The sequence below is a fragment of the Cervus canadensis genome, chromosome 2 (assembly GCF_019320065.1).
Source record: "Cervus canadensis isolate Bull #8, Minnesota chromosome 2, ASM1932006v1, whole genome shotgun sequence".
Taxonomy (NCBI): domain Eukaryota; kingdom Metazoa; phylum Chordata; class Mammalia; order Artiodactyla; family Cervidae; genus Cervus; species Cervus canadensis.
This window is the reverse complement of record NC_057387.1, coordinates 109,016,868-109,041,917: the sequence shown is the minus strand read 5'-3', so window position 1 is coordinate 109,041,917 and position 25,050 is coordinate 109,016,868. Positions and strand designations below refer to the sequence as shown.

General features: G+C 53.6%; 1 protein-coding gene across 2 annotated transcripts in view; it reads right to left on the bottom strand.

Annotated features, from left to right (window-relative positions):
- SH3BP4 (SH3 domain binding protein 4) overlaps positions 1–25,050 on the bottom strand; it is a 95,415-nt gene that overhangs the window by 47,071 nt on the left and 23,294 nt on the right. The window contains exon 2 of one of the 2 annotated variants that reach the window (XM_043462052.1): positions 8,650–8,724. The exons of the other annotated variant lie outside the window; for it this stretch is intronic. The gene's annotated coding sequence lies outside the window, so the exon portion shown is untranslated. The remainder of the gene's footprint in view (positions 1–8,649; positions 8,725–25,050) is intronic. 2 annotated transcript variants of the gene reach the window in all.

Here is a 25,050-nt window from a genome sequence, read left to right as displayed (position 1 = left end):
TTTAGGAAAATGACAGAGTCCAAGGACACAACATAAACTGATTAGAACGAAGTAGGTCCAAGATGGCAGACAAATGGACCTCCACTCTTCCTCAAGTGTCAGTATACGCTCACTGTAGCACACCAGCAATTAATCGGCACGCCCCCACCCACAGGCGTCACGAGAGCTCCAAGGCTGACCACAAAAGGTCAGAAACTGGGGGAGTCGTCTTGGATGTCTTTCATCAGTGTCTTATAGTTTTCTGTATGCAGCTCTTTTATCTCCTTAGGTAGGTTTATTCCTAGGCATTTTCTTCTTTTTCTTGCAATGGTAAATGGGATTGATTCTTCAATTTCTCTTTCTGAATTTTCACTGTTAGTGTATAGGAATGCAAGTGATTTCTGTGTATTGATTTTGTATCCTGTAACATTGCCAAATTCACTGATTAGCTCTAGTAATATTCTGATAGTATCTTTAGGGTTTTCTATGTATAGTATCAAGTCATCTGCAAACAGATGAGAGTTTTACTTCTTCTTTTCCAATCTGGATCCTTTTTATTTCTTTTTTTCCCTCTGACTGCCATAGCTAGGACTTCAGAACTATGTTGAGGAATAGTGATGAGCCTATTTGAAGGGAAGCAGTGGAGACACAGACGTAGAGAACAGAGTTGAGGACATGTGGGGGACTGGGGAGAGAGGAGAGGGTGGGATATATAGAGACAGTACCATGGAAACATATGCATTATGATATGCAAAACAGATAGCCAAGGGAACTTGGCTGTGTGGCTCAGAGACCCAAACCAGAGCTGCAGAACAACCTAGAGGGGTGGGAGGGAGAGGGAGGAGGGAGGGAGGTTCAAGGGGGAGGGGGTGTATGCATACCCATAGCCGACTCATACTGATGTATGGCAGAAACCATCACAGTATTGTAGAGCAATTTTCCTTCAATTAAAAATAAATAAATTTAATCATAAAAGGTGGGGTGGCTCAATTCCTGAAAATCCCCACCCCTTCCCCAAAACAGCTGGAATACTCCTCCCACTCATTAGCCTACGAAATTACCACCCCTTGAGAGTCCCTTGGACAGCAAGGAGATCAAACCCATCAATCCTAAAGGAAATCAACCCTAAATATTCACTGGATGGACTGATGCTGAAACTGAAGCTCCAATAATTTGGCCACCTGATGCAAACAGCCGACTCATTGAAAAAGACCCTGATGCTGGGAAAGACTGAAGACAGGAGGAAAAGGGGGCAACAGAGGATGAGATGGCTGGATGGCATCATCAACTCAACGGACATGAGTTTAAGCAAGCTCTGGGAGACGGTGAAGGGCAGGGAAGCCGTGAGTGCTGCAGTCCAGGGGGTCGCAGAGAGTCGGACACAACTGAGCGACTCAACAACAACAACAAATAACCGACAGCCCCACACCTTGGATGCCCTCACCTTCTGAGATGGCCCACTCTCTGTCTATGGAGTGTGCATCTCCCTGGATAAACCTTTTCCTCTTTACCATGGCTCACTCTTAATTCCTCTCCTGCAAGAAGCCAGGATCCCATACTTGGCAGCCGTCCCAAGGACTCAGAGGTGACCTGGGATGTGACCATCCTCTCGGGCCCCGCTCTCTTTCCTGCAATACAGGGAGGGCAAACAATTTCCTAGCGACACATGCCAACCTGCCTGCCGACATACACAGATGACTGGTTCTCAAGTTACACTACATCCTTTGGAAATGTAGAGATCCCAGCTAGAAGGGACATCCATCTAGACCTCACCTGGGCTCTCCCATGCGTCCCACGATGGACAGTTCTAGAACCCTGCCTGGCCTCCCACCATCCGACCCCAGCTCTTGTTGCTGTGGAGAGCTGTGTACTGGCGTCGGGGTCAGATGCTCCTCTGAGCTCCCATTAATCACTGTTGGGCTTCTGGAGCACCACCGCCCTCATCGCTAAGAGGCGGCCACAGAACCTGGCCTGACATCACCTCTCCAAGGTCAAAAGGTCAAGAACAAATTCAAGAGCTCTGCAAACGGTAAAGCACTCCGCAAAATTTCAACATGAAATGAACCTACGGAAGAGCTCTTCAAGCATTGCACAATACCGTTTCCTCCCTCAAACTTCCTCGGCCAAATCCACAACAGCCCCACGACACACACACCGTGCATCAGAAGTCCACCTCCCCTGAAAGCCCACTCCCGAATTCCTCTTCCCACGCCCCTCAAACCTGAGCACCGTGCAGCCTGACAAGTTCAGGAGGCCCCCCTCTCTCCAGCCACCGACCCATGGACAGCCTGCTGGTGCCCGGGACCCTGGCTTCCCATCAAACACCCACACAGCATCTCTGATTTTCAGGGGTGGGGCAGAGCAAGCCCAGGTCAGCTAGAATCCAAAGGTGATTTTCATAAGCCAGGTCCTCCCCACTCTACAACAGAGCAAATACCAACGGTATTTGAATGAAAAGCAACAGACATAAGAACCAGATAAAGGAAAGAAGGAGGCTTCCCAGTGGCGCTAGTGGTAAAGAACCTGCCTTCCAGGGCAGGAGACAGAAGAGACGCAGGTTTGTCCCCTGGGTGGGGAAGATTCCCCAGAGAAGGGCATGGCAACCCATTCCAGTGTTCTTGCCTGGAGAATCCCATGGGCAGAGGAGCCCAGTGGGCTACAGTCCACGGGGTCACGGGTCACAAAGAATCGGACACAACTGAAGGGGCTTAGTGCGAAAAGGGGAGGAGAGCTTCATCTGGGTGTGTGCTGAGCACTCTTGGTCAAGGCAGACCTTCAGACCCTTGGTCTGACCCAACACTGGCTTATCTTCCCACCACCTTATCTCCAAGCTGGCCTTAGGCTTCTTCCAAGTCAGGCAAAACTCATCTGAGGAATCTGACAAGGGCTATGGGCTTTCTTTTTAGAAAACCAGCTATATCTGTTAAGCTCAGTCTGTCAGGTTGGGACCTTAAGGACCCTCTCAATAGGCTGCTAGAAGTCCCATGGGGACACACCTGTTATTGATAAAGATGATGTTCAAGGGGCCGAGGTTCAGACCTCAGTGACACCCCAAGCACGCCTACAGCTTGCTTGTAGAGCAAGAGCACTCAATCAGTGCTCTTCACTATTACTTTCACCAAAGACCAAAGGCAGAGATGAGGCTGTACATTCATACAGAAAAACAGCAAGTGTAAACAGGATTTATGGTGGGCAACGATGAAGCGGGAAAGAATCAAGTTGGGTTTATGGAACCCAAAGTCCAGGTCTGCCCAGGAACTGGGCGGGGGGGGGTCGGGGGGGGGGGTCCTGTCCACTAGGAGCCAGGGCAAAGGGCTTGAGAAACTGTGTGAAGTGTCTGGGGCAGGGCAGCCCCGTGATTACATCAGTGACATGTTCAGAGAATCCACGTGACTGATGCTTAGGGGCCCCTCGATATAGACACAAGGGAGGCCCTGGGAGGTTAAATGGCTTACCCAGCTGGTGGGGTGGCAAGTTCAGAAGGAGGGAGGTGGGGAGGGAGGGAAGGAAATAAGGAGGATGGGAAGGAGAGAGAGAGGGAAGGAGGGAGGGGAGGTGCATTTGCATGAAGGCCCGGGGGAGGGTGAAAGCATGCCACCTCCTCACTTTGCTGGGCGCTTCACTGTCTGGTCCAGGAGCTCCTCCAGCCTGGACACCCCATGGCCCTGTCCCCTCCCTCCGATGGACCAGCAACGGACCCCACCTGCAGATGAGACAATCCACCGTCTGCCTCTGGACCCAGCAGCTGAGGACCTGTTCCAAAGGGTCAGCAGGCCCCAATCCACTTCCAAGAGCAGGGAGCTGAGAAAGGCAAAAGCACCCCAGGGCAGGTCCTGCTCACAGACTGCTGGACCGTGACTGGTGGCCATTCCTGGGCCAGGTGCACACTGGCTGAGCAGCAGAGGCCGAGTATCGGGGGAACATGCCACACGATTCCTGAAAAGTGCTTTCATTTCTCCAATCCTGGTTCCCAGGTCCTCTGCAATCTGAGGGCTTGACCTCTGATCTGGGGGCTTGACCTCTGGATGTTTCCAACAACCCTCCCCCTGTTTCTCTTGAGCAAGCTGGAGGGCATATTCGATTCCTTTTTATCTGAGAACCTTCTGTCCTGGGCTCTGTCTTTACAGGTGAGGAAACCAAGTTTCGAGGAAATTAGTTTATGCAAAATGCTTGTGCTCATTACTGAAATCTGTCTCTGCCTGGAAAAGATTAAAGCTGTAAGTTTTCGGCAGAGACATTTTTCTGACTCCAAACAGACATTTTTCTGACCCAAGAATAAAACACATTCACCCTGTCCTTCCTGAATTGCAGCTGGCCCAGTCAACTTCAAATAACAGATGAACAAAAGGGGAAAACTCCAGCCAGGGATGGGGACCCGGGGGTTTTCTGATTAGATCGGGATGTTCTTTGTAGCCTATGCAGGGTTCAGCAGGAGACTGGAAGGCTCTGGAAATAAACAACTGCGGGATCTTTCTTCCACTCACCTTTTATCTCCATGGCCTCAAGTATGTTAAAAATGTCTCGGCGGTCCTCACGACACGCCTGCTTTAAGAGGAGTGAAAAGGCAGGCTGGGGATGAAACTAAAACACAAGGCCTGTAAGACCACAGAAGCTGTTTTCAGTTTAGTACCTCTGCCCAACCACTCAGGTTTCTCACGCGCCCGCATTCCCCGGACTTCACTCTGGTGGCACCTGACTTCACGGTCAATATGAGGTTTTTAATTTTTATTTAATATAAAATTTAATTTTATTAAATTTAAAAAAATATTAAAAATAAATTTAATGAGGCAGCCCTGACGTGACTGAGGCTCACTCATGCAGAGCTTCTGAGAGAGGCTGAGCACTGCTTCACATTCAAGGGATGTGTGGCCAGGTCCCCGCAGTGGTCCAGCTGCTGACCCACTGTGATGACAGGCCGCACCTCCAGGGGGCGCCCTGCAGGCCTGGGTGTCTGCAGTTAAGGATGCCGGCCTTGGCTGCGCTGGTCCTGAGGACCTCGGAAAACCGGGATCAGTACCGACAGGCTGGCGTCCAATTCAAACCTCAAGAGTAAACCCCGTAGTGGCTGCCAGGGTAGGAGGGCAGGGGGCAATAGGGGTACACTCTGGGGGGGTGGTCTCCTTCTGGGGTGATGGAAAGGTTCTGAGACCAGAGACAGGCTCCGGTCACATGACTCTGCACTAAATGCCAACTGAACTGTATACTTTTAAGTGGTTAGTTGAATGCTATGCAAATTTCACGTCCAAAAACCCAAGCTCACACAATCAGAAAATCTGGGGATACCCGGTTTGAAAAGCAACCCCTGAAGGGCAAGAATTTGTCTGAGTGTCCCCATAGACCAGACCTTGGCCACAGCGCTCCCTACAGGGAGGGTGAACGATTCCATGCAGCTGGACAGCACGGGTCTTTGAGACCACCCACCTCACTCCCTAACTGTAACCTTGATTTTTAACTAAATTCACAGTTTTAAGAGAAAAACTTTAACCTGTTTGATTCACAATCGATTTCTACTGGCTAGAAGGGGACTCGGGGATACTGGTCCTGTAGCTCATGTGTCCTCCCAGTAAGGAAGGATGACTTGGGACACACAAGCTTATTAATAACTCTGAATCTGAACTTGAATGAGGCACACTCTCTGAGCCTGACTTCTTGTCTGTAAAATGGACAGGACGTGTTACTGGGCGGCAGGAGACCTAATAAGCAGACGGTGGGTGAGTGAGGCTGGAGCTCCCACCTCCATGGCCATTGGCGGGATCGTGGGAACTGGCCTTGACCCTGGTCTCCCCACCGAGCCCCTCCTTGGTTGGCACACTCCCCGAGGAGCTGTCAGGCCAAGTTCTGCTATTTGCCGGTTACGCTGGTCCCTCACATGAGTCTTAAAGTGAAGGGAACTGGAATCAGGCATCATTCCTGCTCCCTCACCTGCCCCATCACCTTGAACAGCAGCGTCCACTGGCCCTTTAATAAATGATTCCTGGTGGCGACAACAGGGGATCAGTAACAGGTAAAGAACCTGATGCCACGTGAGTAGAGAGTGAAGCACTAGGTCGCTTCCGTCCAGGCCGACTCTGTGTGACCCCGTGGACTGTAGCTCATCGGGCTCCTCTGTTCATGGGCTTCTCCAGGTGAGAATACTAGAGTGGGTTGCCATGCCCTTCTCCAGGGGATCTTCGACCTAAGGATTGAACCAGCGTCTCTTAAGTCTCCTGCATTGGCAGGCAGGTTCTTTACCACTAGCGCCACCTGAGAAGACCAATGTGTATGTAGTTCCACATGGGTGGAACCTCTTGAGGGCTTCCCTGGTGTCTCAGACAGTCAAGAATCTGCCGGCAATGTGGGAAACCTGGGTTGGATCCCTGGGTTGGGAACATCCCCTGGAGAAGGGGACGGCTACCCACTCTGGTATTCTTGCCTGGGGAATTCCGTGTACAGAGGAGCCTGGTGGGCTACAGTCCATGGGGTCGCAAAGAGTCAGACATGACTGAGTGACTAACACTTTCACAAAACCCCTTGATGCTCCTCCTCACAATGAATTTAGGACAAATCATATCTTGAACATTAAGAAGCAAAGAGAAAACACTGCATTTGTGTTTCTGTGTGGGGAGAAAAAGCCAGAAAAATTGGCCAAATTTGTGAGGATCCCATTCTGGCCAGTCAGTGGGTGGTCTCTTTAAATGCTGGGAGACACACATCCACTCCTTAAAGCCCCCACGGCCGTCTGCCATCTCCATGGCCAGGAGAGGTGTGAGTCCACCTCTGCGAGCCCTTAATGACAGCATGCAGACCCTGGGGGCAAGGCCCACCCACCCTGCTTCCTCTTCCCAGAGGTCCTGCTGCTCTGGGTACCCTGGCTCAGTCCCAGAAAAAGCAAACCACATAAATGACACCCAGGGAACTGTTGGAGCTGAAGAGGGGTCCTAGATAGAGCTCCCCATTGACCTCCTGCTTTCCTCAAGAGGGGTCAACCCCAGCCAAGCTGTGCCCTCAATTCAAACCCAGAGGAGGTAACCTGGGTGGGGTGGGCCAGAGGGCAGGGAACCCAGCCACACCATCCCTGGTATCTACCAGGGTTATCTCCAGAGAAGAACCAAGCCACATGCTTGCTGTCTGAGTTCAGAAGCCCCAGCTTTCCGGCCAATGCCAGTCCAAAAGAATGCGAAGAATGTGGATGCCTTTCACTGGGTTTCACTGCAAACCCAAACAGATCGCAACCTCCAGGGCAAAGGCTTGCTGACAGCCGCTTCCTGGGCAGAGGTATTTTAAGTCCCTAAGACCTCAGTGGGGACCAGAACACTCCTGAATTCCTCACTCACTATTAAAAGCCCCAGGGTCATAACCTGCAAACATCCTCCAACATTCTTTCCTCCTACAGCACAGGCTGATACTGGAAAACAAAGAAATGTGATATAAAAGGTGGGGGGGGGGAGCGGGGGGCGGGCATTGGTGAAGCTGAAACAAAATCCAATCAGCTGCCCCCAGGTGAACAGAAGACACACAGGATTTAAGGATGACCTGAACTGATTCAGACACTTTATCCGGAACAGCTTTTATTATTCAACTGGACCCTGCAAGGATTTCCTGGCTTCCCTGGTGGCTCAGATGGTAAAGAATCTGCCTGCATGCAGGAGTTCTGGGTTCAATCTCTGGGTCGGGAAGATCCCCTGGAGAAGGGAATGGCAACCCACTCCTGTCTTCTTGCCTGGAGCACCCCAAGGACAGAGGAGTCTGGTGGGCTACAGTCCATGCGGTCACAAAGTGTTGGACACGACTGAGCGACTAACATTTGACTCTACAAGGAAGCAGGGTCTGGGCTGTTCCATCTCAAGCCCCCTCTTCATCCTGTGTTTGCAAATGACCCCATTTCATTACATCTGATCCTTTTCACCCCGAGAGGAAAGTCTCATTTGTTTTTAAACATGAAGTCTGCACCATGTTACGTAGATAATCTGACCCAGCTGATTTTACAATAGACGGATTTTTCCTACTATTATCGCAGGCCACGGGGATAAAGATCAAGAACATCAGAGAAAATATCTGAGAACGTTCTGCCCGGCCATCATTCACTCTCCCTTCTTTCTGCCAACTCACTTCTTCCTCCTGAGCGGTGGCTAAAGCTTCCAGCTCATGTTTTCTGCCAACCTCAGACTCCTTTCCCAGGACACACCTGTCCCGGGGCCACACAGAGCCAAAGGCATCGCATCTCATCACTGGTGGCCATTGTCCGGAAGCTCGGAACCTCTCCAGCTTTAAGAATAAAGCTCCTTTGTGCAAACACACAGGCCAGCCAACCTGGGCTCCGTCCCCCCGCTGTCAGGGAGGCGGACAAGCTGCCTGGCTGGTTTCTGGGCAGAGCGAGAACGTGTCATCGGTGGACACAGAGGGAAGTCACCGAGGTAAACAGAAACCCGGAGCTGTTCCGGGAACTTGCCTGTGCCAGGCACGCTGGTGACCTCTGACCTCCTGCAGGCACGTGGAGTGCTGACGAGGAGGAGGTGAAGACAGGCCTGTGCGGGGGGATGGACGGTGCTGCAGGGTCTTGGGGAAGCGACTTCTCCCTCCTGAGCGGCTCGGCAGGGACTCGGGGCACGCCCCCTCCGGGGGTGACACCACCCCTCCGCGGGGCAGGCCACGGTGGGGGGCGCACTCAGGCACCCGGCCCGCATCGCTTACCTGCCACCGGCCCCAGCTCTCTGACATCAGAGCACCAGCCCCAGGACTCGGCCTTCTGTCCAGAGAAGGGAGACGCTGCAAGACAAAAGGGGAACCGAGGCTGAGAGCCAGAGTCTTCTGCAGCTGAGGTACTCATTTCCACCTCTTTCCTCCAAGGCTCTTCCACATCTCGATCTCGTTACGTTCACCACTGCGTTTACCCGGGATGATGAGGGTGCCGGTGGATGCTGGAATCGGGCCCCGGAACCCTTTCCATTCCGGCTGCTAGGTGCGTGGCCGGCTTTCTAGAACCCCCTCCCGGAAAGAGGCCTCCTCCACCAGGTCACGGCCCCACTGGGGCAACCACTCTGCCATAAAAGGATGCCCCCCACCTCCCTTCCAACCCAGACAAGTGAGAAATATCTGTCCAGGGTTGGAGCGTCTGTGGGGTCTCCAAGGACTTCCCTCTGCACCCCCAACCTCATGTCCCTTCCAAGGGGTCTGACCCCAAGAATGCACCCTGGTAACCTGTGCCAGAGTTGGCTTCCGGGAGCCCAGTCACCACGAAGGCATTTTTGGCTTGTTTTTTCTCAAGGCTGTATTGTCTTCCCTCACCTGCTATTACTTCTGCTGCAGAGATGGGCAGTGCAGGTTCAATAGAATAATCTTATCAGCTAAACCCAAGAGATGTATTCCCCAATGACTTGCCAGCAGTGGGGTTTCCTCCCCACTTGCTGGTCACTTAGGAGGTGGTGACTAACAGTAACCAAGGAGCCCATGTCTGCAACAGATTCCTTAAACAAGGATGGTGATGAGACGGTGGGATCGAAGGTGCCACCGCGGCATGACACCCTGGCCTTCTGGACGGGGGTAACAGAGCTGCTCCGGGCTTTACAGGAGCCCTGCACCTGGCCAGCCTGTGAAACAGGAGAAGGAAATCCCATCCTGGGCACCTTCCCTAAATCACCGTCCTCTCCTGGAACAGACCCTCAGCCACGTTATCAGTCCACACGCAATTAATTACAAGGAGCATCACAGAGGGGCAAGAATTATCCCGAGATGCTGGGGCTGCTGGCTGGTCTTCACAGCACCGTTTCCTCCAGGGCTTCCACAGCGAAATGAATTCCAGATGCACAGAAAGGGGAGAGGACAGGCTGGGAGGCGTGGAAAGAAATCCACCAGAAGGAAAGAGAAAACCCAGCACTTCTACACTTAACTCTTGTGGTAGAGACAGACCTAAGTGCACAAGGAATGTAGGAAACCCAAAGGCAAAAGGAAAGACCCCAGTGATATCAATGAATGCTACAAAAAGGCAGCAACAACCTGAGGAAATGTATCTGAACATGACAAAAGATTCAGACCCTGAGAAGACGAGAAAATGCAGATGGGGTAGGACATTCAGGGCTCAAGATGCAGAGGACTTTGTCCACCCATCACCTGGATTCTGGGTGCATCTGCAGACCTTGGGGTGTCATCGAGGTGCTCACGGGACCCCAAAGACTGTCTAGATGGGGCAGGTGAGAACCTCGTCACTTTAAAGGGGGAGGGGGTACTGAAAAGGCCTGGGGGGAGTGAGACAGTGCAGGGGTGGCCTCTCAGAAGTGGGTTTTGGGTATTTTAACGCTTGTTCCCTGATAGCTCACTTAGTAAAGAATCCGCCTGCAATGCAGGAGACCCTGGTTTGATTCCTGGGTCGGGAAGATCCACTGGAGAAGGGATAGGCTACCCACTCCAGTGTTCTGGTTCCCTTGTGGCTCAGCTGGTAAAGAATCTGCCTGCAATGTGGGAGACCTGGGTTCAATCCCTGGGTTGGGAAGATCCCATGGAGAAGGGAAAGGCTACCACTCCAGTATTCTGGCCTGGAGAGTTCCATGGACTGTATAGCCCATGGGGTCGCAAAGAGTCGGACACGACTGAAGCGACTTAGCATGCATGCACGCACCAGTCTGAGAACTTGGCTGTCTCTTGTGCTATATAAACCATCCCCTCCCCGGCATCGAGGCTGGGGCGACAGGACTTTCTACGCTCCCTCCTGTCCAGGTGCCCGCACTGCTGAGCCTCTGACCTCTGCACGAGTCCACCTGCAGGCCCTTCAGGAAGGGAAGAAGGGGTCGGGGGTTGGCAAGGCCACAGAGTCTCCCAAAAGAGCATCTCCGGTGGTCAAAGGCCTCTACTTCCCACATCCGCATCACGGCTCTCCCTAAAGCCCATCTCCCAGATGCAAAATAGCTGTGTGCTCCACACAACCAGAGCAGACCGCCACCAAGTCTCTTATGAGAAGCGGAGGATTTTATGAAGAGGGGAGGACTGCGTTCCCTCCCCCAGTCCATTTACAGCATCCTCAGTCAACGAACCTTTAGGTGCTGGATCACTCAGCATTTCAGGCAAGAGCCTAGGAAACCACTGGGCTTTTTGCTTGCTCACTCCAGCAGGCTCCTCTGTTCCCTCACAGGGATCCCTGGTAGGTTCCTAGAGAGACCTGTGGCAGGACAGGTGCACACCTGGAGCCCTCTGCCCACTCGGCGTTCACGACTCTGGCCGTGAACAAGCGTGCCTGTGCGGTCCAGGGTAGGGGGATTAGGTGAGCAGGATCAGTCCCTTCCCACCTCCCCAGCTGCAGGCTCTACCTCTCTGGAAGCCCCAGGTTTCTGCACAAGGACCCACTGACCTGAGAGGAGACGGGTGTGGTCCTTCAGCCAAGGAGGGAACCGCCAGAAGCCAGGGGCCCATCAGTCACCACAGCCCCCAAAGAAAACACAGGGCTTGGTGTGTGTGGATCAAGTGAGCCCCAAACCCTGGAGTCTAGAAGATGCCCGATGCCCTGATTTCTCTGTTACATACCCAAGCAAACTCACACAACATACAACAAACCGGGAGAAGAAATCCTCACGAGGCCATCTGTCTCAAGAGCTGAAAGTGACAGGTTCAGAAACACTCTGAAACCTCGCCTGTGCTAGAGCTACAGCTTGGCTCGTGTTAACCCCACGAGAGCTGGCCACCCTGCAGCGCCAAGCCTCTCAGGGCAGGACCTGCGGGGTCCTCTGATGTCACTGAATACCCAAACCCGCATGATTTGCTCCTGCAACCCCAGCATCCACGCAGTCATCCAGCACAGGAGAAGCATTTCTAGGGTGGCTCTGGGGAAACTGGCCTATTGTCTGGGTTTCTAACCATCACGGTGGACACGTGTGGATCCACCGGCCAGAGGGTCCTTTACATCGGGCACCTGCCAATATCCAGACTGGGATCTCTCCGGGGCAGGATTTGGTCTCACCCACTGTTGTGCCCACCACACCTGAAAACACCAAAGTCGCAGCACTGAAGGACAAAACAGAGTCAAAGCCGGCCCAACACCTGTCTCTGCCCGTGGATGAAGAGCATTTTTCAACAGGGAAAGCACAGAATAATACATAAAAATTATATGAAATGTTTTAAAAATATGAAATTCAGATCGCAGTGTGCCGACGCACAGTTTTACTGAACACAGGCACCCTGCCTTTTACGGTTTTGCCTGTGGTTCTGTGTGTCGATGGCACACAAAGGTAGCTGCCACGGACACCTGAGGGGCCGCAAACCTGAAACGCTGCCTGGCCTTCCGCAGTGAAGGTGTGCTGACCCCTGGTCTACACCAGCCCTGTGCAGGCTGCAGGGCAGAGGGGCAGCCGGGGGCAGGCTCAAGCCACAGACGTGGGCAGCACCCATCCAATGCCCTGGCCAGGGCTGGCCAGGTAGCAGGCAGCATCTGAGATGGCAAGAGGAAGGGAAGGGCAACAATGGGAGGTGTGGCTTGAAAAGGAAGCAAGAAAGGCCCAGAGGTAAACTTTATCAACCCGAAACTGTTTCCTGGAGCCTGCTCCAACCTGAGAGGGGAGAGCTCTGGGCCCCCCTGGGGCACAGGTTAGCACCCTGGGTCCCTCTGCCAGAGATGCTCAAGGCACATGAGCGTCGGGGTCCCAGGCCTGGCGGTGGACGTCACCCTTGGTTTTCATTGTTTATGGAGGAAAGGACAAGGCAACCAATTTACAAAACTGAGAATAATCATGCTTTCTGCAGACAGACCGTGGTATTTAACGCTAACAAAAGAAACACCAGTGAAACAACAGTACTTAGGTGTGTGGTGGGGGAGGCAGTCAAGTGAAAGGACACCTGGTCTCTGGGGAAACCTTTCTTACACAGAATACAGAACCGCTTCACCTACCTCTCCTAAAATTTCATGCTATTTCAAATTTTATAGCACGTGGCGCAAGGAATAGCCTTTGCTCTCCCGTGGATGAAGCCTAGATCGACTGTGAAGCACAGAAGGCGGGGTACTGAGACAGAGGTCCACCAGATGCCCGCGGCGGCTTCACCCTACACACCTGTGCATTCCCACCTGGTGCCTGGCACGGTCTCAAGTTGACGGTTTGGTTCCTTGCGCATGGCCGGCATTCTGCGCATCCTTCCTCCCCGGTGGGGCAGGGCGGGGACAAGGGTGGAGGCTCCTGTGTGTCTGGGTGACCTGAGCCCACTCGCTCTCAGATACGTGGACGCCCACACCTGTGGCCACAAGGCTGCCCTCTCCTCCTCTTCCAGGCTTCTGCTCCCACTGGATGGAGCTGATGGGCCTTGTTACAGACATTTTAATGGATTTAATTATTCCAATAATCATCATGGGAGATGAGCAGCTTCCAGGACCAGTCAAGTGGAATATTTTGTAAAGACCTGATACTGGGGAATCGCTTAAAACAGGCTTGCAAACTAGACCACATTAAACATTTAAGAAAAACAAAAAAACAAAAACTCCAGAACTCTTGACTCAGGCTGCTTTGCCAGCCTTTGTGTCATCCTTTGACTCTAAACGGGGCATCAGGACTTCCCTGGGGGCACAGCGGGTAAGAATCTGCCTGCCAGTGCAGGGGACAGAGGTTCGATTCCTGGTCCGGGAAGGATCCACGGGCAGCAGATCATCTAAGCCCATGTGCTGCAACTACTGAAGCCTTTGGCCTAGAGTCTGCGCGCCAACGAGAAATCATCACGATGAGATGCCTGCATACTGCAATAAGAGTAGCCCCTGCTCCCCGCAACTAGAGAAACCCCTTGTGCAGCAACAAAGATCCAGTGCAGCCAAAAATAAATAAACATAATAAATGTAAAAAAATAAACAAATGGGGAACCGTGAGGTTGTACTAGGCTGTGCTCCATGCATGCCAGATACAGTCATCAAACACACGCTCAGAGAAAGACCTTCACCCAATGTAGGAAGATGGGAAGATCCATGGACACTGGGTTTTTTTCCATTTAAAAAAAAATTCTAATTCTTCCAGGCTTTGACTTTTTCCACTCATTGACTAATTACTTAGGACCTTTACAATTTGACCGGGGTCACAGATCTGGGCTCCCAGCAGGGCTGGAGGTTTAAATCCAACATCATGACAATCCCCGCAGCAAAGCTGATGAAGGAGCTTCCAGGAAGTCTGAGGTTTTCCATCCTGACCGTAGCCTCCTCCTCTGAATAAGTGGGGAAGGCGGCTCCAGCCAGGGGCTGGGTGTGTGAGATGCCACCTGGATGGGGAGAGCCTGGACACAGAGGTTTCTAAGATGACCCCGCCAGATCTGAGGACTTGCATTCCAGCTCTGCCCTTCATGGGCCTGATAAGCTCTGCCAGCTTACCTAACTTGACTCTGGGCTTCCTCAAGTGTAAAACAGGTCTCTCCACGTCATGTTGGAGATTACTCTTAACTTTTTGCTTTTTCTATGTTATCATCTTTTTTTCTCCCTATCATGTACAGTAGACTGTTCCCATCATTTTTGTTAGTCTATGGACAGCAAGGAGATCAAACCAGTCAATCCTGAAGGAAATCAACCCTGAATATTCACTGGAAGGACTGATGCTGAAGTTGAAGCTCCAATACTTCCGCCACATGATGTGAAGAACTGACTCATTGGGAAAGACCCTGATGCTGGGAAAGATTGAGGGTGGGAGAAGGGGACAAGAGAAGATGAGATGGTTAGATGGCCTCATCGACTCGATGGACGTGAGTTTGAGCAAGCTCTGGGACATAGGGAAGCCTCTGGAAGGACAGGGAAGCCTGGTGTGCTGCAGTCCGTGGGGTCACAAAGAGTCGGACATGACCGAGCGACTGGACAACAAACAACATGGGCCATCTTAAGGACAGAGACCCTGCCTTTCTATTCTCTGAAGAATAAAAGTCCAGAGATTTAGCCAAATGTGTAACAGAAATCTCGCAATTATGCTTATGGCATAAATGGCTGAGAATTACTTTTTCTATATGAATAAGGTGGTGGTTCTCAAACAAGGGCACGTACCAGGCTCACCTGGAGGGTCTGTTAAAACATAGCCTCCACCACGAGGCCTGGGCTGGGCCTGGGAACGTGCATTCCCAACTTGCTCCCAGGTGATGCTGGCGCCACAGGTCCCTGGACCACACTGATCCCACGGGCTAACTGACAACAATGTGCTTCTCCACCCCGCCTCCTGGAGGTTGGAGGTGGGCGGGGTCAGCACCACTGTGTCCTCAGCAGACTCGGTAAGTGAGGTTCAACGGGGTTTCAATGACTGACCGAGGTCAAGAAACGGGAAGCTGAGGTCATAACCCACCGGTCCAAAGCTGCCCCCAGGACCCTGATGAACACAACAACGGTCAAGTGCAAAGAAAACAGAGGCAGGCAAAGCAGGCTGCAGGCAGTCGGGATGTCTCCACCTGAAGGCATCAAATGCCAGCCTGGGTTCCAGGGCTACCCTGCCTTCCTTCTTTCCTTCTTCCAAGACAGAAATTATAACCTCCCCCATCTCAATCTCCTAAAGTAGGAAGTACAACATCCTGCCTGGTGTTTATGACCTGCAGGAAGGGGGGGCTTCTGTGCCAGGCCTGGGAGACTCCCAACAAACACAGAGGAGGCAGAAATACTGGGACAAGTCAGCACGTGCAAGCGCAGACCCTATTTGAACAGAGCCTCAAATCCTGGCTTCGGTTGCTGAATCTGAGACCCAGGACATGCACCCTTGCTCCTTGGCGCCCACCAGGCGGGGTGGGGAGCTGCCCGGCCCCGAGTGTGTGCTGGCTGGGCTGGCACATGTGGGGTCCAGCACGGTCCCTTCTCTGCCAGGACCCCAGCAGCCACCTCCTTCCCCAGAGCTGCCCTCCTGAGGGTCACCCCTCCCTGAATGGGGTTTGGGGGAAGACCTGTCAAGGCGAGGACCACCCACCCTCTGACCTCGCAGATTCTTCTTCCTGGAGGTCACATCTTCACCCTGGCAACCTCTCACCTTAGCAACAGTGAAAGAGGGGAAGATGCAGCCTGAGTCCTCCCCAGTGCTAACAGCAGACCTTTTTCAGCGGACCCCAAATCCCCTCCACGCCCTGCTTACCTCCCAAGAGCCCCCTTCCCCTCTCAGCTCTGCAAAGTGGGCTGGGGGGGCCTCCGCCTGCCTTGCTGTTGGACTGGGGTACCATTCAGTTCCAAAAACCTAGCCAAAGCCGTGGGAAAAGGGCGGAATCCCTTCTCTAAGAGAACATGGACTGCTTTGCCATTTGTTAATCTGCTATGTACCCCAGGCCACTCCCACTTTTAGATAACACGCCCTACCCTCACAGATATGCAGAAATGGTTCAGAAACAGACTCACTGCAACGAACATTTTCCGAAGCCCAAGACCCAAACCAGGTTATAAGAGGACAGTGTGTTTTTATTCATTTACCCCAAAATAAATCCCCAGTTTCTAAATCTCTCCTTTGAGATAAGTATAATGTTATCCAGAAATGCAAGGCAGTTCCCAACCCCTGGAACAGCCTACTCTTCTAACAAGACTTAAAAAAAAAATGCAATCTTCAATACACACAGATAAAGAAAATGTCAACTTGAAGCTATTTCAATAGATGGCTGTGTGCTGGAGAGGTGGGCATTTGGGGAGACACTCGTACTGGTGGACACAGGGCTGGGTGACCACCACCCGCTGCCCACCAGCAAGGCTGGGCCAAGGGCACAGCTCCATGGGGTCACTTCCCTCTCGGACCCCCAGCTCTAAATACAGGCTGGAACAGGTGTGTGGAGTCAGGTCACATCAGAACACCCCGGCCCAGGTGGCTATTATGGGGTAAGAAAGGTGGGTTCCACTGGCCATCCCTCACTGCCCGCCAGGGTCATGTGAACCTCTCTGATGAGCCTCTCCACCCAGCGACTGTTCTACACAGTAAGACCTTTGTCATCAGCAACCACCAATCAGGCGTGAAAGGTTAACACAACTGTGAACACAGCTCAAGCCCTCCTGGCTGGTGCTCATTTGGCTCTGAGGGACAGGAGGTTAAGTGTCAACAGATGTCTCCTCCATCTCCCAAATCTGCACTTGGGCTCTGTTCCCTGCAAGGTACAGAAGGACCAGCAAGATAAATAAAACCAATGGGTCCTGCACTCTAGATGGGAAATAAGAGACAGCAGGGACCTAGATGTAAGACAAGGCTGGGGGCTTCCCTGGTGGCTCAGTGGTAAAGAATCTGCCTGCCAATGCAGGAGACACGGGTTCAATACCTGGTCCGGGAAGATGCCCAAGCCTCTAAGCCCAGGAGCCACAACTACTAAGCCCTCGAGCCCTAGAGCACGGCTCAGCGACAGGAGAAGGCACTGCAGCGTGGAGCTCGTGTCCCTCAACCCGAGAGTAGCCCCTGCTCTCTGACGCTAGAGAAAAGCCCGTGCAGCACAAAGACCCAGCACAGCCAAAAATAAAATAAAATAAATTAAAAAAAAAGACAAGGCTGAAAATGGAAGACGCCAAGGCACAAAGCTGCTGGTGTGAGTCCAGAACTAGATGGAGAGAAAACTCCTGGATGCAGGAGGGGCTCCTGGGAGGCGGGGAAGGGACCACCTGGGCTGACCGGGCTCCAAACAGGTATCAAGAGACGATGCTACACACAGGGGCCAATGTCCCTCTGCAGGCGAGGTGCTTCGTACCTCTGTGCTCCCGTCTCTCCTCACACACGCATTTGAACTTTCTCCAAGCCTCGCCCCAACACCGCCTGCTTCGCTGACCTGGGATAGTCACGAAGACACACTTTGGAGGCTGTCTCAGCTCTCGCTGGAGGGGGTTGAAATAGCTGCCTTTCTCAGGACCCAAAGGGAACGTGAGTCTGGATGTCGCGGAGGCCACGTTGTGTTGGATTTGTATACAATGAGTCACCCCTCACTGTGCTATCAAGATACCCTCCAGGACTTCCTGGTGGTCCAGTGGTTAAGAATCCACCTGCCAATGCAAGGGACATGAGTTCAGTTCCTGGTCTGGGAAGATTCCACGTATCACAAGGCAACTCAGCTGGACAGTTGCAACCACTGAAGCTTGCGTGCTGCCACTCCTGAAGCCTGCAGCGAGAGCCCGTGCTTTGCAACGAGAAGCCGCTCAGTGAGACAGCCATGTGCTGCATCTGGAGAAAGCCCACAAGCAGCAAAGAAGACCCAGCACAGCCAAAAAAGGAAAAAGACCACACCCTCCAAATGGGTGTGGCCCCCAGCCCTTGCTCAGCCTTCAGGGCACACACACTCCTGTGGCTGCCTCATCCTTCAGAAGGACCATTCTAAGGTTCCTCGGGAGGGTCCCCAGCAGTCATAGTGACCATGAGCTCAGTGATGTACCTTGTACTTGCCTCCCTCACTTCCTCACGTCGCCCTCCTGTGTCCCCACTCCTACTTCTGGGGACCACCTCTCTCCAAAATATCAATCCCCAAGTCCTCCCCTCGGGCTCTGCACTTGGGGACCTCAAACAAGAACAGATGGCAAATGTCAAGCAGGCACTCGGCCACTGGACCTTTTTTGGCCAAGACACAAGCCCAGCTGAGTGACATGGGTGCATTATTTCTGGCCAGTTCTGGTCAAAGCCAGTGTGCTATTTTGTATTGCTAGAAACTCCCAATTTAGAAAGCCAAGGAAATATTTTGTTCCATTAATAAGATACACGTATACACAGCTAAATCTGGAGAAAAGCAGTTGACATTTTTACATTAAAAACGTATAAATTCACTGCAGCTCGTGTCCAGGCTGAGGGCCATCAGGGCTGACAGTTCCCAGGAATTCCTGACTTGAAGCTGGAACTGGATCCCAGGGCAGGCCCCACAGTCCCAGCCCACAGGGCAGCAGGAAAGCCCACCCTCACATTCTGAATGCATCGTGAAGTATGTTTCCCACCCCTTATACCTGAAATAAGCCAAAGTGAAGGTGTTAGGCACTCAGTAGTGTCCGACTCTTTGTGACCCCATGGACAGAACCCACCAGGCTCCTCTGTCCATGGAATTCTCCAGGCAAGAATATTGGAGTGGGCTGCCATTCCCTTCTCCAGGGGATCTTCCCGATCCAGGGATTGAACTCAGGTCTCCTGCATTGCAAGCAGATTCTTTACCATCTGAGCCACCAGGGAAAGTTTTTTATTTACACCTGGGCTTGGCTCAAACATCACCTCCTCAGTCCCTGGGCTTCCACGTTCCTTTCCCAGGAAAAGCATGTGACAGCCCTAGGAACTGTCACAAACGGCCACAAACCTGGCGCCGTGAAACCAATTTACTCTTACCATCTGGAGAGCACAAATGTGAAACCAGTCTCACTGGGCGAACGTCAAGTATTGCTGGGCCTGGTGCGTTGTGGAGGCTCTACCGGGAGAATCCGTTGCCCCGCCTTTTCCTCCTTCTGGCATCCTGGATTCCTGGCTTACGGCCCCTCCCTCCCACGGCAGAGCCCACTCACTCCATCTCTGTCTCCATCACCTTCTGCTCTGCAGGCACATCTCCCCCATGACAGGACACTCAGGGCCCCTCCAGAGAGGCAGGGTCATCTCAAGATCCTTCAGCTATCACACCCGCCAAGTCCTTTTTACCCTATGAAGTACCATTCATAGGTTCTGGCAATTACCATGTGACGATCCCCGGGGGAGGTGGGAAGGGACAGTCAGCCTACGACGGGAGTGTGTGCTAAGTCGATTCAGTTGTACTCGACTCTGTGTGACTCTATGGGTTATAGTCTGCCAGGCAATTCTGTCCATGAGATTTCCCAGGCGAAGAATACTGGACTGGGTTGTCATGCTCTCCTCCAGGGGATCTTCCCGACCCAGGGATCAAACCCACGTCTCTTGTGTCTCCTAAACTGGCAGGTGGGTTCTTTACCACTAGCGCCACCTGGGAAGCCCCTGAGCCTAATACACTCCCTCTCAAAACAGCACAGCTTCTCTGCCCATCCCGATACCCGGGCTTCAGTGATCACTCCCAGCACTCTATATCATCTGTTTACTTCCTTTCTTCTCTCCTGGAAGGCAAAGACTTCACCCTGTCCACCTGGAACACAGCAAGCACTCAGTGAACAGCTATAGGATCCCCCCAAGGAATCAGCCCTGTATCTCTCACGAGCGTATCTGCATGGCCCCCAGGGCAGGAAGACACCTGTTTTGCTCAACGTTGCATCCAGCCCCTACGTCTGCTTCACGGAGCGCACAGTAAGATGCCCCACCAGTGGGACCTGTTGCCCGAACATACCTGTGATCTGCTGGCCCTCTTGATCAGCTGGTCCCGGATGGTCCCAGCTGCATCTCCACCGAATCCATCCTCTAGCTCCCTCACCTTCACCTCCCCTGCCCATGAACACAAAGTGCCCTTCTCCCTCCTGGCACCAGCCCACCTGAGGCCAGGCATCCCTGCCCCAGCTCAGGGTTCTCCCCAGCTCGGCCCCATCCCACCAGCCTCCTTAGCACCCATGCCAACTCCCTTCACTCTGGCCAGGGGAGCTACCTACCGGAAAACTCCTACATACACATCTCCCCTCTTCCTTCAAGGTCCAGTGCCGGCCCATGACTCCCACCAAGAGACCTGTGACTCCAGGTCTGGGTGACATGCTCGCCGCCCACCCCCCGCTTAAGGGATGGCACTCCTGGGCAGGCCAGTGCAGAGCTGGTGATGGCCCTGGTTCGGTGAACGTGAGCCTCTGATGAACACGTCTGTTCTCCAGGGAAGATGACGCGCCAGCTCCCCCGTGCCCTCCAGCTTCTGGGCATGGTGTGATGACGCAGGAGGACCCTAATGTGTGTGAGCAACTCAGACCTCCTGCATGCTCTCTGTCCACGGAACGAAGGCAGCACGCGCCATGACTGCCTGACTGCAAGCCTGACCCCAGCAGGTGAGAGCGGCCAGCCCAGCGCCGGCAGGGGGAAGTGTCCGAGCCCCTGGGGACAAACCTGGAGAAGCCACAAGCCCGCCAGCCAGCGAGGAGCAGGCAATGTCGCTTCCTCACCCGGCAGGGGCCCAGGCACCACGAGACCAAGACTGAGGACCACAGAGGAAAGTCAGAGGTGATCTGGGTGTTAGGACACCCTGCTAAATCTGAATTTCAGATATGCAACAATTAATTTTATTACCCTAAGTATGTCCCAAATAGTCAACCATAGCAGGGTGCGGTGTATTTTTATTTGCTAAAAAGGAGGTGGGGTGGGAGGGTGCCCCCTCCCCGCCTACGCCAGTCAGGGGGGGCTCCCCCAGTCACAGGGGGCTTCCCAAGAAGTCCCAGCCTCCCTGCGAGGGGGCGGAGCGATGGGGAGCCAAGCCCCACCGCCAAGGGTCCAGGTCTACTCCTTCTAGCGTTCACCGACAAACAGATGTACTCCACGGTATCAACTTCCCATTCAAGAGCTTTCACAAATAAATAAAATCTTCCTTGCTAGCCATGAAAAGGAGCTGTTTCAAGACTATTTTCCACGCTGGCACAATTCTCCAAGAATTCACAAACAAAGCAGTGACTTCAACAACAAAGATCGCCATGGAAACGGACTACCTCCATCCTGCAAACCGTGACTTCACCGTCACATTCCAGCAGAAACCGACCCCAGATTCTTACCAGAAGAATCCTTGTGCAAACAAACAGCAGCCAACTGCGGCTGAATGGCAGGAAGTGTAGCTGCTTTTTCTAATTTTAACTTCCTCCAGGAATGCATTCCTTCTAAACAGGCTGGGTCCAGGCTCCTTAGACCCCACATTCCTTTAGTAAAGCTCCCACCTCCAGGGGCCACAAAGAAACACAGATTTAAAGCTGCTCGGCCAGGAGGGGGTGTGCCCCAGGCCCGAGGTCCAGGGCTGACTCACACATTTTCCCCCAAATGACTAAGAGACCAAAACGATTTGTGCAGGAAAGCACTCCCAGACCAGGGGGGGTGATCCATGAAGGGGAACAGAAAGTGAGAGAAGGCAGTGACGGATAATTACAATAAGCTGGACCAGGCACGATGCCTTGGCCAAGACCAAGGACACACCGGCCAGAACTGGGAACGCCTGGAAAACAGTTCTGTAAATTATCCCCCAGGAGGGATTCAGAATGTGCTTCATTGGATTTTTAAAGCACGTGTGGGCAAGTAAAGTAGGAGGCAATATTTGCAATGCTCACAGCCAAGAAAAACTTATTTTCCAGAAAATTCAAAGAACTCCTACAATCCAGCAAGAATAATGGGGAAAACCATGGAAAGGGAGAAGCTATACCAGTCTCTATGAGTTGTCACTGTTTCTGCCATCTTTTCTTCGTCCCAAATATTTAAGTGTTTATTTGTATCTACAGGCTTCCCAGGTGGTATTAATGGCAAGGGACACGCCTGCTAATGCAGGAGACTGCAGGGTTCAATCCCTGGGTGGGGAAGATCCCCTGGAGGAGGGTATGGCAACCCACTCCAGTGTTCTTGCCTGGAGAATCCCATGGACAGAGGAGCCTGGAGGGCTACAGTCCATGGGGTGGCAGAGAGTCGACACAACCGCGCATACACACATGCATTCAAGATTTAGGCACCACAAGGCCTGGCCGCCTGATAACCCAATGGAGTCGTAAGGACAGGCCCTGCAGGCCTAGGGAAAAGGCGGCTCCCTCCCTCGTCTCCTCGCGCTGCAGAGAAACAGCCCAGCTGTGACCTGGGAGTAGGGCCCCACCTAGAAACCCTCCTCCCAAACCAAACTCAAAGGCCTCCAGCCTCACCTGGAAGCCATCTCCTCCTGGGCTGGGTTATGACTGCGAGAAATCGCCCCACCTCTCCCCCTCCCTCCCATGCAATTAAAGATGCTGGTCCCCGACGCTGCCATGCTGGGCTCTTCATTAACCTAGGGCTCCCCCCGGGGCCCCTGAAGTGCCCTGTGGTTATGGGGTTTGTCCCTCTCCAGGCAGTGGAAAACAAGAACCTACGATTGCTGGAAGCTGGGAGTCACCCAGACCACATCCTGTTTGGCAGCAGCGATGGATTCAATCATGCCAATAGCACCGAACAAAAGAAACCTTCTACGCGAGCTGATGGGCGAGCCTGTGGCTGGCAGCAGAGCAGGGCCCAGCCAGAGTTCAGCGCACGGGGCGGCCCTGGTCGGTGAGCGCATGGCCCAGTGCACGCCAGCTCGGCCTGGGGCCCAGGGAAAGGGTATCTGGTCCCTGCTGCCCACAGATGGAAAGTGGACTGTGCCCGGGACTCTGTCCTTTGCCCCCTCCACACCCCCAGATGCGGCAGGCTCTCAAATACTTGTTGAATGAGTGACAGAGCGCTTCCAGAGGGAGTGACGGAAGGCAAGACGTGCAAACCATGAACATCACCCGAAGGGGTGCAGGAACAAAGGCCCCGGGGCCACTGCAAGGCGGCTGCCCTGCTCCTGGGGCTCCGGTCCCAGGGCCAGGAGAGACACGGGGAATGTCCAGGACCTGAAGATCAGGCTGGCTGTAGGAAAAAAGCCCAGGAGCTGCACAGCCTGCTTGCATGGAAGGGCTAAAAAGGACCAGAAAACGTGTTTGCTCAAACACACCTTGAGCACGTACGGAATCCGGAGAGATTTCTTCCTGGGGCAGCTGGGGAATGCGGTGGTGTTAACTCAAACATGCTGAATCTCAGATCTGCGCACTTGGGCAGGAAGAGCGGCGAAGAGAGAACCTTCTGGAAAACCCCGACAGCAGGGAAGTGGTCCCTGGGTGTGGGGGTGGTCACCGAAGCAGCCATCCCCACTCTATGTCCATCGCGGGAGTCTCTGGGTCCAGAGGTCATCGAGAGAAGGGAGACACCAGAAGATCCCAGCACCCAGAGCTCGCCCAGTGCAGGGACCCTAAGTGCCAGGGTGATGCCTGTCTGTGTAAGCGCAAATCTCCAGCTGTCCCACCCGAGGAGGTGCCAGGCTGGGTGGGCTGCCTGGGGCCCCGGAGCACCACTCTCATGCCCTCCCACTGGCAGGACCTTGAGCCAGGAGCAGACCTGCCCTCATCTCTAAAAAAGGGCACCCAACCTACAAACTGTTGTGGGGAGTGTATGTGTGAAGCATTTAGAAGAGCTCGGGGTCTACAGTCGGCGCTACGTAAGTGCTCCAGGATTTACCCTGCGATGAGGAACCAACGCGTGCACATAAAGGCCACCCAGGACGGCTGCCATCTCTGCTCCTCCCACCTGACGCCCCCTTGTCTCTTTCCAGGTGAATCTCAGCCCAGACCGAGGCCCCCTGACACTCAAGGTGTGGTCCCCACATCAGTAACCTCCTCCCATCAGCAGGGGCTGCTCAGAACTGCCCCCGTCTAGGGCAACCCCTGGGCACAGAAGACTGGCCAGAGGATGGCAGGTCCAGCTGGAGACAGACATTTGTCCCCATGCTGGCCCGGAGCCGGGTCCCCTAAGAAAGCCTTCTGGCCTAAGAAGATTACAAGCTCAAGTGCAGGGGCCCGAGCCCCCATGCCTGTGTGTGCATGTGTGTGCGCTCAGACGTTCCTGGTGCTGGGCGCGTCACAGCACCTGCACCCTGAGCCCTGACTCAGGGCATCGGCAGAAAATGCCTGAAGGAGCAGATGCCTCGATGCAGCCGTGCATGCTGCTATCAGCCATCTTTGGAGGAGAGACAACCTCACCGACTCATCCCCTCTTCCACGCATCACCCCCTGAGCCGCTAACAGGATTAGCGGGGCCCTCGGCCACCCCGACCACCCCTCCCCACCAGCCTAGTGCTCCAGACTCGGAATTGCAGGGCAGTTTGTACACAGGCCCACTGTTCCCGCTGCTCTGCTGCCTGTCTCAAGTTCAAGTTCACCTGGCCGAGCTGACCTGCGCTTTGTGTTTGGAAGCTGGCTTCCTCGCTGACCGGGAGAGCAGTTCACTGCTAAAAGTCCAGCCGAGAAGAGAACAGAGAACCTGCTGACTGGAAGAGACAGGCCAGCGCCTGACCTGGAGGGGGTGGGCACCATGCCTGGCAGAAGGTGAGGAGGCCTGGATTCCTCCCTGGCAAGGGGCGCCCGGAAACACTGGCCCGCACTGCAGGGCACCCTCTGGACTCCAGCCATGGTTACCGCCTATGGCAGATACCAACCAGAGTCAAGGGTCTGTGAGCCATGCCCTGGCACCCCTCCTCCCACAGGCCCTCCCTGCCACCGTGCTGTCTCTTTTCTAAAACAAACTTCCTTTTAAGGTGGAT